Source organism: Arachis ipaensis, chromosome B10 (assembly GCF_059453495.1).
Source record: "Arachis ipaensis isolate K30076 ecotype BB chromosome B10, ASM5945349v1, whole genome shotgun sequence".
Lineage (NCBI taxonomy): Eukaryota > Viridiplantae > Streptophyta > Magnoliopsida > Fabales > Fabaceae > Arachis > Arachis ipaensis.
The window spans coordinates 115,051,206-115,066,170 of NC_142435.1; the positions used below are offsets into that span (position 1 = coordinate 115,051,206).

At 38.0% G+C, this 14,965-nt stretch overlaps 2 non-coding genes across 2 annotated transcripts; both read right to left on the reverse strand.

Annotated features, from left to right (window-relative positions):
- Window positions 1-3,553: 3,553 nt before the first annotated feature.
- LOC148581389 (small nucleolar RNA R71) lies at window positions 3,554-3,661 on the reverse strand. Its single transcript, XR_015899001.1, has one exon. It is a non-coding gene; the product is annotated as a small nucleolar RNA R71 (small nucleolar RNA).
- A 7,977-nt stretch (window positions 3,662-11,638) lies between these two features.
- LOC148581390 (small nucleolar RNA R71) lies at window positions 11,639-11,746 on the reverse strand. Its single transcript, XR_015899002.1, has one exon. It is a non-coding gene; the product is annotated as a small nucleolar RNA R71 (small nucleolar RNA).
- Window positions 11,747-14,965: the final 3,219 nt, after the last annotated feature.

Sequence of the window (14,965 nt, forward strand, 5' to 3'; positions counted from 1 at the left end):
GCCCCAAAAGTGGATTTATGCATCAATTACTTACTCATGTAAACCCTAGTGACTAGTTTATTATAAATAGGACCTTTTACTACTGTATTAGGCATCTTTGAACGCATTGTTCTTAGACCATAGGGGCTGGCCACACGGCCATGCCTGGACCTTCACTTATGTATTTTCATACGGTAGAGTTTCTACACTCCATAGATTAAGGTGTGGAGCTCTGCTGTTCCTCAAAGATTAATGCAAAGTACTACTGTTTTCTATTCAATTCTTCTTATTTCGCTTCTAAGATATCCATTCGCACCCAAGAACGTGATGAAGGTGATGATTATGTGTGACGCTCATCATCCTTCTCCCTTATGAACGCGTGCCTGACAAACACTTCTGTTCTACATGAATTAAGCTAGAATGAGTATCTCCTAGATCTCCTAACCAGAATCTTCGTGGCGTAAGCTAGAATGATGGCGGCATTCAAGAGAATCCGGAAGGTCTAAACCTTGTCTGTGGTATTCTGAGTAGGATTCAATGATTGAATGACTGTGACGAGCTTCAAACTCGCGAGTGCTGGGCGTTAGTGACAGACGCAAAAGGAGGGTGAATCCTATTCCAGCATGATCGGGAACCGACAGATGAATAGCCGTGCCGTGACAGGGTGCGTGAGCATATTATTCACTGAGAGGAGGGGATGTAGCCACTGACAACGGTGATGCCCTTGCATAAAGCCAGCCATGGAAAGGAGTAAGACTGATTGGATGAAGATAGCAGGAAAGCAGAGGTTCAGAGGAACGAAAAGCATCTCCATTCGCTTATCTGAAATTCCTACCAATGATTTACATAAGTATCTCTATCACTATTTTATTATATAATATTCGAAAACACCATTATCACTTTATATCTGCTTGACTGAGATTTACAAGGTGACCATAGCTTGCTTCATACCAACAATCTCCGTGGGATTCGACCCTTACTCACGTAAGGTATTACTTGGACGACCCAGTGCACTTGCTGGTTAGTTGTATCGAAGTTGTGACAATTATGTACTGAGATCAGCGCACCAAGTTGCTCACGTTGCCAGGGATTGTTTGAGCCTGGACATCACAATTTCGTGCACCAAGTTTTTGGCGCCGTTGCCGGGGATTGTTTGAGTTTGGACAACTGACGGTTCATCTTGTTGCTCAGATTAGGTAATTTTCTTTTTATTTTCTTTTCAAAAATTTTTCAAAAATATTTTCAAAATTTTCTCATCTGTTTTCGAAAAAAAAAATAAATAAAAATGTTTTCAAAAATAAATTATTCTATGGCTTCAGAATTTTTAAGAATGAATTCTAGTGTTTCATGAAGCATGTTGGAGCCTGGCTGGCTGTAAAGCCATGTCTCAATCCTTATACTCAAGAGAAGAGCTTCTTTGTCTTTCTTAGCCAATTGGCTGTTGAATGCAAGAAATGTCAGGCGTGTCATGTCTGAGTTACATACTAAAGCTTGGCTGGCTATTAAGCCATGCCTGACCCTTTGATTGGAGCTTTAGAGCATAAGATTCCTGGAATTCATATTAAAAAAATTTTGAATCCTTATTTTTCTTTTTTCTAAATAATTTTCGAAAAATATAAGTTAAAAATCCAAAAAAATCATAAAATAAAAAAAAAATCAAAAATAGTTCATGTTTCTTGTTTAAATCTTGAGTCACATTATAAGTTTGGTGTCACTTGCATATGCATCTTGCATATTTCGAAAATTCATGCATTCATAGTGTTCTTCATGATCTTCAAGTTGTTCTTGGTAAGTCTTCTTGTTTGATCTTGATGATTTTTTGTTTTGTGTCTTTTCATGTTTATCATATGCATTCTTGAATTCTTAGTGCGTAAGCATTAAAGAATTCTAAGTTTGGTGTCTTGCATGTTTTCTTTGCATTAAAAATTTTTCAAAAATATATTTTTGATGTTCATCATGTTCTTCATAGTGTTCTTGGTGTTCATCTTGACATTCATAGCATTCATGCATGCACTCATTGTTTTGATCTAAAAATTTCATGCATTGCATCCTTTTAGTGTTTTTTCTCTTGCATCATAAAAATTCAAAAATCAAAAAAATATCTTTCCCTTTTTCTCTCCTCAAATTCGAAAATTTGGATTGACTTTTTCAAAAATTTTTAAAATCAAATTGTTTCTTATGAGTCAAATCAAATTTTCAATTTGAAAATCTTATCTTTTTCAAAATCTTTTTCAAAAATCAAATCTTTTTCAAAATTCTTAGTTATTTTCGAAAATTTCAAAAATATTTTTCAAAAATCTTTTTCTTATTTTTGTATTAAATTTTCGAAAATAACATAAACAATTAATGTTTTGATTCAAAAATTTGAAGTTTGTTACCTGCTTGTTAAGAAAGATTCAAACTTTAAGTTCTAGAATCATATCTTGTGATTTCTTATGAATCAAGTCATTAATTGTGATTTTAAAAATCAAATCTTTTTCAAAAACTAATTTCTATCATATCTTTTCAAAAAAAAAAAAAATCTTCTTATCTTATCTTTTTCAAAATTTGATTTCAAAATATCTTCTCTAACTTCCCAACTTCTTATCTTTTCAAAATTTGTTTCAACTAACTAACTAACTTTTTGTTTGTTTCTTAACTTTTTCAAAACCACCTAACTAACTCTCTCTCTCTCAATTTTCGAAAATATCTTCCCTCTTTTTCAAAAATTTCTTTTTAATTAACTAATTATTTTTATTTTTTATTTTTGAAAAAAAAATTTTTTTCGAAAAATACTAACTAATTTTCAAAAACCAATTTTCAAAAATCACTAACTCTTTTTCAAAATAATTTTCGAAAATTATTCCTCACCCATCTCATTCTATTTATTCATTCATATCCTAACATCTCATCTCACATTCCAATCCTCACAGTTGTGTTTCTTCCTTTACATCACATCCTTTATCTCCCCCTCTTCTTCTACTTACAAAGGGATCCCTATACTGTGGTATAAAGGATCTCTATTATTATTATCATTTTTCTGGCCATTCTTCCTTGTCATATGAGCAGGAGCAAGGATAAGAACATTCTTGTGGAAGCAGATCCAGAACCTGAAAGGACTCTGAAGAGAAAATTAAGAGAAGCTAAAATACAACAATCCAGAGATAACCTTTCAGAAATTTTCGAACAGGCAGAGGAGATGGCAGCCGAAAATAATAATAATGAAAGGAGGATGCTTGGTGACTTTACTGCACCTAATTCCAATTTACATGGAAGAAGCATCTCCATTCCTGCCATTGGAGCAAACAATTTTGAGCTGAAACCTCAATTAGTTTCTCTAATGCAGCAGAACTGCAAGTTTCATGGACTTCCATCTGAAGATCCTTTTCAGTTATTAACTGAATTCTTGCAGATATGTGATACTGTTAAGACTAATGGAGTAGATCCTGAAGTCTACAGGCTCATGCTTTTCCCTTTTGCTGTAAGAGACAGAGCTAGATTATGGTTAGATTCTCAACCTAAAGACAACCTGAACTCTTGGGATAAGCTGGTCACGGCTTTCTTAGCCAAGTACTTTCCTCCTCAAAAGCTGAGCAAGCTTAGAGCTGATGTTCAAACCTTCAGACAGAAAGAAGGTGAATCTCTCTATGAAGCTTGGGAAAGATACAAACAGTTGACCAAAAAGTGTCCTTCTGACATGCTTTCAGAATGGACCATCCTGGATATATTCTATGATGGTTTATCTGAGCTATCAAAGATGTCACTGGACACTTCTGCAGGTGGATCCATTCACCTAAAGAAAACGCCTGCAGAAGCTCAAGAACTCATTGACATGGTTGCTAATAACCAGTTCATGTACACTTCTGAAAGGAATCCTGTGAATAATGGGACGCCTATGAAGAAGGGAGTTCTTGAGGTTGATACTCTGAATGCCATATTGGCTCAGAATAAAATATTGACTCAGCAAGTCAATATGATCTCTCAGAGTCTGCATGGAATGCAAGCTGCATCCAACAGTACTCAAGAGGCATCTTCTGAAGAAGAAGCCTATGATCCTGAGAACCCTGCAATAACAGAGGTGAATTACTTAGGTGAACCTTATGGAAACACCTATAACTCAACATGGAGAAATCATCCAAATTTCTCATGGAAGGATCAAAAGCCCCAACAAGGCTTTAATAATGGTGGAAGAAACAGGTTTAGCAATAGCAAGCCTTTTCCATCATCAACTCAGCAACAGACAGAGAACTCTGAACAAAATGCTTCTAATTTAGCAAATCTAGTCTCTGATCTATCTAAGGCCACTGTAAGTTTCATGAATGAAACAAGGTCTTCCATTAGAAATCTGGAAGCACAAGTGGGCCAGCTGAGTAAAAGGATCACTGAAATCCCTCCTAGTACTCTCCCAAGCAATACAGAAGAGAATCCAAAAGGAGAGTGCAAGGCCATTGACATAAGTGCCCTGGCCGAACCTGTGAGGAGAGGAGAGGACGTGAATCCCAAGGAGGAAGACCTCCTGGGACGTTCAGTGACCAATAAGGAGCTTCCCTCTGAGGAACCAAAGGACTCTGAGGCTCATCTAGAGACCACAGAGATTCCATTGAACCTCCTTATGCCCTTCATGAGCTCTGATGAGTATTCCTCTTCTGAAGAGAATGAGGATGTTACTGAAGAGCAAACTGCCAAGTTTCTTGGTGCAATCATGAAGCTGAATGCCAAATTATTTGGCATTGATGCTTGGGACGCTGAGCCTCCCTTGTTCATCAATGAACTAAGTGATCTGGATCAACTGACATTGCCTCAGAAGAGACAGGATCCTGGAAAGTTCGTAATACCCTGTACCATAGGCACCATGATCTTTAAGGCTCTGTGTGACCTTGGTTCAGGAATAAACCTCATGCCCCTCTCTGTAATAGAGAAACTGGGAATCTATGGGGTGCAAGCTGCTAAAATCTCATTAGAGATGGCAGACAGCTCAAGAAGACAGGCTTATGGACAAGTAGAAGATGTATTAGTAAAGGTTGAGGGCCTTTACATACCTACTGATTTCATAGTCCTGGATACTGGAAAGGAGGAGGATGAATCTATCATCCTAGGAAGACCTTTCCTGGCCACAGCAAGAGCTGTGATTGATGTTGACAGAGGTGAAATATTCCTTCAATGGAATGAGAACTCCCTTGCATTCAAAACTCAAGGATCTCCCTCTGCAACCATGGAGAGAAAGCAGGAAAAGCTTCTCTCCAAGCAGAGTCAACCAGAGCCCCCACAGTCAAACTCTAAGTTTGGTGTTGGGAAGCCACAACCAAACTATAAGTTTGGTGTTGAACTCCCATATCCAAACTCTAAGTTTGGTGTTGGAGAGTTTCAACAAAGCTCTGCACATCTGTGAGGCTCCATGAGAGCCCACTGTCAAGCTATTGACATTAAAGAAGCGCTTGTTGGGAGGCAACCCAATATTTATTTATCTAACTCTATTATTATTGTTTTTCATGTTTTCTTAGGTTCATGATCATGTGGAGTCACAAAATAAATATAAAAATTGAAAACTGAATCAAAAACAGTAGAAGAAAAATCACACCCTGGAGGAGCATCTGTCTGGCGTTCAAACGCCATAACAGAGCATAGTTCTGGCGCTGAACGCCCAGAATGGGAGCATCCTGGCGCTGAACGCCCAGAACAAGCATGGTTCTGGCGTTCAACGCCAGAAATGGCAGCAAATGGGCGTTGAACGCCCAAAATGGGCACCAACCTGGCGCTGAACGCCCAGAGTTATGTGCAAGGGCATTTTGCATGCCTAAATTGGTGCAGGGATGTAAAAGCCTTGACACCTCAAGATCTGTGGACCTCACAGGATCACCTCAGGATCTGTAGACCCCACAGGATCCCCACCTACCTCCACTCACTCTCTTCTCTCTTCTCAATCATCCTCTATTCCCAATAAACACTCATCCCTCCTGTCTTCCATTTACCACTCACATCCATACACCCACTACCTTCAAAATTCAACATCTCTCTCCCACCCAATCCCACCCATATGGCCGAATACACACTCCCATCCATCTCTTCCATATCTTCTTCTTCTTTCTTCTTTTGCTCGAGGGCGAGCAACATTCTAAGTTTGGTGTGGTAAAAAGTATAGCTTTTTTGTTTTTCTCCATAACCATTGATGGCACCTAAGGCCAGAGAGGCCTCTAGAAAGAGGAAAGGGAAGACAAAAGCTTCCATCAAGGGTCTATAGCTCAGTGGTAGAACATTTGACTGCAAATCAAGAGATCCCTGAGACACCTCAGGGGATACATTTTCTTCCACACAATTATTGGAAGCAACTAAGGGTGGAACATCAAGAGCACTCCATCATCCTTCATGAAATCAAAGAAGATCTAAAAGCAATGAAGGAGGAGCAGCAAAGACAAGGAAGAGACATAGAAGAGCTCAAGGACATCACTAAGGTGGACTCATTCCTTGTTCTTACTTTCTCTGTTTTTCGTTTTCTATGTTATGTGCTTATCTATGTTTGTGCCTTCATTACATGATCATTAGTAGTTAGTAACTTTGTCTTAAAGATATGAATGTCCTATGAATCCATCACCTCTCTTAAATAAAAAATGTTTTAATTCAAAAGAACAAGAAGTACATGAGTTTCGAATTTATCCTTGAACTTAGTTTAATTATATTGATGTGGTGACAATGCTTCTTGTTTTCTGAATGTATGCTTGAACAGTGCATATGTCTTTTGAAGTTGTTGTTTAAGAATGTTAAATATGTTGGCTCTTGAAAGAATGATGACTAGGAGACATGTTATTTGATAATCTGAAAAATCATAAAAATGATTCTTGAAGCAAGAAAAAGCAGCAAAGAACAAAGCTTGCAGAAAAAAATAGGCGAAAAAAAAAAATATAGAAAGAAAAAGAAAAAGCAAGCAGAAAAAGCCAAAAGCTCTTAAAACCAAGAGGCAAGAGCAAAAAGCCAATAACCCTTAAAACCAAAAGGCAAGGGCAATTAAAAAGGATCCCAAGGCTTTGAGCATCAGTGGATAGGAGGGCCTAAAGTAATAAAATCCTGGTCTAAGCGGCTAAACCAAGTTGTCCCTAACCATGTGCTTGTGGCGTGTAGGTGTCAAGTGAAAACTTGAGACTGAGCGGTTAAAGTCAAGGTCCAAAGCAAAAAAAAGAGTGTGCTTAAGAACCCTGGACACCTCTAATTGGGGACTTTAGCAAAGCTGAGTCACAATCTGAAAAGGTTCACCCAATTATGTGTCTGTGGCATTTATGTATCCGGTGGTAATACTGGAAAACAAAGTGCTTAGGGCCACGGCCAAGACTCATAAAATAGCTGTGTTCAAGAATCATCATACTGAACTAGGAGAGTCAATAACACTATCTGAAATCTGAGTTCCTATAGATGCCAATCATTCTGAACCTCAATGGATAAAGTGAGATGCCAAAACTATTCAAGAGGCAAAAAGCTATAAGTCCCGCTCATATGATTGAAGCTCTGTTTCATTGATAGTTTGGAATTTATAGTATATTCTATTCTTTTTATCCTATTTTGATTTTTAGTTGCTTGGGGACAAGCAACAATTTAAGTTTGGTGTTGTGATGAGCGGATAATTTATACGCTTTTTGGCATTGTTTTTAGTATATTTTTAGTAGGATCTAGTTACTTTTAGGGATGTTTTTAATAGATTTTGTGTTAAATTCACATTTCTGGACTTTACTATGAGTTTGTGTGTTTTTCTGTGATTTCAGGTATTTTCTAGCTGAAATTGAGGGACTTGAGCAGAAATCAGATTCAGAGGTTGAAAAAGGACTGCTGATGCTGTTGGATTCTGACCTCCCTGCACTCAAAGTGGATTTTCTGGAGCTACAGAACTCGAAATGGCGCGCTTCCAATTGCGTTGGAAAGTAGATATCCAGGGCTTTCCAGCAATATATAATAGTCCATACTTTGGCCAAGAATTGACGACGTAAACTGGCGTTCAACGCCAGCCTTCTACCCAAATCTGGCGTCCAGCGCCAGAAAAGGATCCAAAACCAGAGTTGAACGCCCAAACTGGCACAGAAACTGGCGTTCAACTCCACAATTGGCCTCTGCACGTGCAACACTCAAGCCCAAGCCCAAGCACACACCAAGTGGGCCCCAGAAGTGGATTTATGCATCAATTACTTACTCATGTAAACCCTAGTGACTAGTTTATTATAAATAGGACCTTTTACTACTGTATTAGGCATCTTTGAACGCATTGTTCTTAGACCATAGGGGCTGGCCACACGGCCATGCCTGGACCTTCACTTATGTATTTTCATACGGTAGAGTTTCTACACTCCATAGATTAAGGTGTGGAGCTCTGCTGTTCCTCAAAGATTAATGCAAAGTACTACTGTTTTCTATTCAATTCTTCTTATTTCGCTTCTAAGATATCCATTCGCACCCAAGAACGTGATGAAGGTGATGATTATGTGTGACGCTCATCATCCTTCTCCCTTATGAACGCGTGCCTGACAAACACTTCTGTTCTACATGAATTAAGCTAGAATGAGTATCTCCTAGATCTCCTAACCAGAATCTTCGTGGCGTAAGCTAGAATGATGGCGGCATTCAAGAGAATCCGGAAGGTCTAAACCTTGTCTGTGGTATTCTGAGTAGGATTCAATGATTGAATGACTGTGACGAGCTTCAAACTCGCGAGTGCTGGGCGTTAGTGACAGACGCAAAAGGAGGGTGAATCCTATTCCAGCATGATCGGGAACCGACAGATGAATAGCCGTGCCGTGACAGGGTGCGTGAGCATATTATTCACTGAGAGGAGGGGATGTAGCCACTGACAACGGTGATGCCCTTGCATAAAGCCAGCCATGGAAAGGAGTAAGACTGATTGGATGAAGATAGCAGGAAAGCAGAGGTTCAGAGGAACGAAAAGCATCTCCATTCGCTTATCTGAAATTCCTACCAATGATTTACATAAGTATCTCTATCACTATTTTATTATATAATATTCGAAAACACCATTATCACTTTATATCTGCCTGACTGAGATTTACAAGGTGACCATAGCTTGCTTCATACCAACAATCTCCGTGGGATTCGACCCTTACTCACGTAAGGTATTACTTGGACGACCCAGTGCACTTGCTGGTTAGTTGTATCGAAGTTGTGACAATTATGTACTGAGATTAGCGCACCAAGTTGCTCACGTTGCCAGGGATTGTTTGAGCCTGGACATCACAATTTCGTGCACCAAGTTTTTGGCGCCGTTGCCGGGGATTGTTTGAGTTTGGACAACTGACGGTTCATCTTGTTGCTCAGATTAGGTAATTTTCTTTTTATTTTCTTTTCAAAAATATTTTCAAAATTTTCTCATCTGTTTTCGAAAAAAAAATAAATAAAAATGTTTTCAAAAATAAATTATTCTATGGCTTCAGAATTTTTAAGAATGAATTCTAGTGTTTCATGAAGCATGTTGGAGCCTGGCTGGCTGTAAAGCCATGTCTCAATCCTTATACTCAAGAGAAGAGCTTCTTTGTCTTTCTTAGCCAATTGGCTGTTGAATGCAAGAAATGTCAGGCGTGTCATGTCTGAGTTACATACTAAAGCTTGGCTGGCTATTAAGCCATGCCTGACCCTTTGATTGGAGCTTTAGAGCATAAGATTCCTGGAATTCATATTAAAAAAATTTTGAATCCTTATTTTTCTTTTTTCTAAATAATTTTCGAAAAATATAAGTTAAAAATCCAAAAAAATCATAAAATAAAAAAAAAATCAAAAATAGTTCATGTTTCTTGTTTAAATCTTGAGTCACATTATAAGTTTGGTGTCACTTGCATATGCATCTTGCATATTTCGAAAATTCATGCATTCATAGTGTTCTTCATGATCTTCAAGTTGTTCTTGGTAAGTCTTCTTGTTTGATCTTGATGATTTTTTGTTTTGTGTCTTTTCATGTTTATCATATGCATTCTTGAATTCTTAGTGCGTAAGCATTAAAGAATTCTAAGTTTGGTGTCTTGCATGTTTTCTTTGCATTAAAAATTTTTCAAAAATATATTTTTGATGTTCATCATGTTCTTCATAGTGTTCTTGGTGTTCATCTTGACATTCATAGCATTCATGCATGCACTCATTGTTTTGATCTAAAAATTTCATGCATTGCATCCTTTTAGTGTTTTTTCTCTTGCATCATAAAAATTCAAAAATAAAAAAAATATCTTTCCCTTTTTCTCTCCTCAAATTCGAAAATTTGGATTGACTTTTTCAAAAATTTTTAAAATCAAATTGTTTCTTATGAGTCAAATCAAATTTTCAATTTGAAAATCTTATCTTTTTCAAAATCTTTTTCAAAAATCAAATCTTTTTCAAAATTCTTAGTTATTTTCGAAAATTTCAAAAATATTTTTCAAAAATCTTTTTCTTATTTTTGTATTAAATTTTCGAAAATAACATAAACAATTAATGTTTTGATTCAAAAATTTGAAGTTTGTTACCTGCTTGTTAAGAAAGATTCAAACTTTAAGTTCTAGAATCATATCTTGTGATTTCTTATGAATCAAGTCATTAATTGTGATTTTAAAAATCAAATCTTTTTCAAAAACTAATTTCTATCATATCTTTTCAAAAAAAAAAAAAAATCTTCTTATCTTATCTTTTTCAAAATTTGATTTCAAAATATCTTCTCTAACTTCCCAACTTCTTATCTTTTCAAAATTTGTTTCAACTAACTAACTAACTTTTTGTTTGTTTCTTAACTTTTTCAAAACCACCTAACTAACTCTCTCTCTCTCTCAATTTTCGAAAATATCTTCCCTCTTTTTCAAAAATTTCTTTTTAATTAACTAATTATTTTTATTTTTTATTTTTGAAAAAAAAAAAATTTTCGAAAAATACTAACTAATTTTCAAAAACCAATTTTCAAAAATCACTAACTCTTTTTCAAAATAATTTTCGAAAATTATTCCTCACCCATCTCATTCTATTTATTCATTCATATCCTAACATCTCATCTCACATTCCAATCCTCACAGTTGTGTTTCTTCCTTTACATCACATCCTTTATCTCCCCCTCTTCTTCTACTTACAAAGGGATCCCTATACTGTGGTATAAAGGATCTCTATTATTATTATCATTTTTCTGGCCATTCTTCCTTGTCATATGAGCAGGAGCAAGGATAAGAACATTCTTGTGGAAGCAGATCCAGAACCTGAAAGGACTCTGAAGAGAAAATTAAGAGAAGCTAAAATACAACAATCCAGAGATAACCTTTCAGAAATTTTCGAACAGGCAGAGGAGATGGCAGCCGAAAATAATAATAATGAAAGGAGGATGCTTGGTGACTTTACTGCACCTAATTCCAATTTACATGGAAGAAGCATCTCCATTCCTGCCATTGGAGCAAACAATTTTGAGCTGAAACCTCAATTAGTTTCTCTAATGCAGCAGAACTGCAAGTTTCATGGACTTCCATCTGAAGATCCTTTTCAGTTATTAACTGAATTCTTGCAGATATGTGATACTGTTAAGACTAATGGAGTAGATCCTGAAGTCTACAGGCTCATGCTTTTCCCTTTTGCTGTAAGAGACAGAGCTAGATTATGGTTAGATTCTCAACCTAAAGACAACCTGAACTCTTGGGATAAGCTGGTCACGGCTTTCTTAGCCAAGTACTTTCCTCCTCAAAAGCTGAGCAAGCTTAGAGCTGATGTTCAAACCTTCAGACAGAAAGAAGGTGAATCTCTCTATGAAGCTTGGGAAAGATACAAACAGTTGACCAAAAAGTGTCCTTCTGACATGCTTTCAGAATGGACCATCCTGGATATATTCTATGATGGTTTATCTGAGCTATCAAAGATGTCACTGGACACTTCTGCAGGTGGATCCATTCACCTAAAGAAAACGCCTGCAGAAGCTCAAGAACTCATTGACATGGTTGCTAATAACCAGTTCATGTACACTTCTGAAAGGAATCCTGTGAATAATGGGACGCCTATGAAGAAGGGAGTTCTTGAGGTTGATACTCTGAATGCCATATTGGCTCAGAATAAAATATTGACTCAGCAAGTCAATATGATCTCTCAGAGTCTGCATGGAATGCAAGCTGCATCCAACAGTACTCAAGAGGCATCTTCTGAAGAATAAGCCTATGATCCTGAGAACCCTGCAATAGCAGAGGTGAATTACTTAGGTGAACCTTATGGAAACACCTATAACTCAACATGGAGAAATCATCCAAATTTCTCATGGAAGGATCAAAAGCCCCAACAAGGCTTTAATAATGGTGGAAGAAACAGGTTTAGCAATAGCAAGCCTTTTCCATCATCAACTCAGCAACAGACAGAGAACTCTGAACAAAATGCTTCTAATTTAGCAAATCTAGTCTCTGATCTATCTAAGGCCACTGTAAGTTTCATGAATGAAACAAGGTCTTCCATTAGAAATCTGGAAGCACAAGTGGGCCAGCTGAGTAAAAGGATCACTGAAATCCCTCCTAGTACTCTCCCAAGCAATACAGAAGAGAATCCAAAAGGAGAGTGCAAGGCCATTGACATAAGTGCCCTGGCCGAACCTGTGAGGAGAGGAGAGGACGTGAATCCCAAGGAGGAAGACCTCCTGGGACGTTCAGTGACCAATAAGGAGCTTCCCTCTGAGGAACCAAAGGACTCTGAGGCTCATCTAGAGACCACAGAGATTCCATTGAACCTCCTTATGCCCTTCATGAGCTCTGATGAGTATTCCTCTTCTGAAGAGAATGAGGATGTTACTGAAGAGCAAACTGCCAAGTTTCTTGGTGCAATCATGAAGCTGAATGCCAAATTATTTGGCATTGATGCTTGGGACGCTGAGCCTCCCTTTTTCATCAATGAACTAAGTGATCTGGATCAACTGACATTGCCTCAGAAGAGACAGGATCCTGGAAAGTTCGTAATACCCTGTACCATAGGCACCATGATCTTTAAGGCTCTGTGTGACCTTGGTTCAGGAATAAACCTCATGCCCCTCTCTGTAATAGAGAAACTGGGAATCTATGGGGTGCAAGCTGCTAAAATCTCATTAGAGATGGCAGACAGCTCAAGAAGACAGGCTTATGGACAAGTAGAAGATGTATTAGTAAAGGTTGAGGGCCTTTACATACCTACTGATTTCATAGTCCTGGATACTGGAAAGGAGGAGGATGAATCTATCATCCTAGGAAGACCTTTCCTGGCCACAGCAAGAGCTGTGATTGATGTTGACAGAGGTGAAATATTCCTTCAATGGAATGAGAACTCCCTTGCATTCAAAACTCAAGGATCTCCCTCTGCAACCATGGAGAGAAAGCAGGAAAAGCTTCTCTCCAAGCAGAGTCAACCAGAGCCCCCACAGTCAAACTCTAAGTTTGGTGTTGGAGAGTTTCAACAAAGCTCTGCACATCTGTGAGGCTCCATGAGAGCCCACTGTCAAGCTATTGACATTAAAGAAGCGCTTGTTGGGAGGCAACCCAATATTTATTTATCTAACTCTATTATTATTGTTTTTCATGTTTTCTTAGGTTCATGATCATGTGGAGTCACAAAATAAATATAAAAATTGAAAACTGAATCAAAAACAGTAGAAGAAAAATCACACCCTGGAGGAGCATCTGTCTGGCGTTCAAACGCCATAACAGAGCATAGTTCTGGCGCTGAACGCCCAGAATGGGAGCATCCTGGCGCTGAACGCCCAGAACAAGCATGGTTCTGGCGTTCAACGCCAGAAATGGCAGCAAATGGGCGTTGAACGCCCAAAATGGGCACCAACCTGGCGCTGAACGCCCAGAGTTATGTGCAAGGGCATTTTGCATGCCTAAATTGGTGCAGGGATGTAAAAGCCTTGACACCTCAAGATCTGTGGACCTCACAGGATCACCTCAGGATCTGTGGACCCCACAGGATCCCCACCTACCTCCACTCACTCTCTTCTCTCTTCTCAATCATCCTCTATTCCCAATAAACACTCATCCCTCCTGTCTTCCATTTACCACTCACATCCATACACCCACTACCTTCAAAATTCAACATCTCTCTCCCACCCAATCCCACCCATATGGCCGAATACACACTCCCATCCATCTCTTCCATATCTTCTTCTTCTTTCTTCTTTTGCTCGAGGGCGAGCAACATTCTAAGTTTGGTGTGGTAAAAAGTATAGCTTTTTTGTTTTTCTCCATAACCATTGATGGCACCTAAGGCCAGAGAGGCCTCTAGAAAGAGGAAAGGGAAGACAAAAGCTTCCATCAAGGGTCTATAGCTCAGTGGTAGAACATTTGACTGCAAATCAAGAGATCCCTGAGACACCTCAGGGGATACATTTTCTTCCACACAATTATTGGAAGCAACTAAGGGTGGAACATCAAGAGCACTCCATCATCCTTCATGAAATCAAAGAAGATCTAAAAGCAATGAAGGAGGAGCAGCAAAGACAAGGAAGAGACATAGAAGAGCTCAAGGACATCACTAAGGTGGACTCATTCCTTGTTCTTACTTTCTCTGTTTTTCGTTTTCTATGTTATGTGCTTATCTATGTTTGTGCCTTCATTACATGATCATTAGTAGTTAGTAACTTTGTCTTAAAGATATGAATGTCCTATGAATCCATCACCTCTCTTAAATAAAAAATGTTTTAATTCAAAAGAACAAGAAGTACATGAGTTTCGAATTTATCCTTGAACTTAGTTTAATTATATTGATGTGGTGACAATGCTTCTTGTTTTCTGAATGTATGCTTGAACAGTGCATATGTCTTTTGAAGTTGTTGTTTAAGAATGTTAAATATGTTGGCTCTTGAAAGAATGATGACTAGGAGACATGTTATTTGATAATCTGAAAAATCATAAAAATGATTCTTGAAGCAAGAAAAAGCAGCAAAGAACAAAGCTTGCAGAAAAAAAATAGGCGAAAAAAAAAAATATAGAAAGAAAAAGAAAAAGCAAGCAGAAAAAGCCAAAAGCTCTTAAAACCAAGAGGCAAGAGCAAAAAGCCAATAACCCTTAAAACCAAA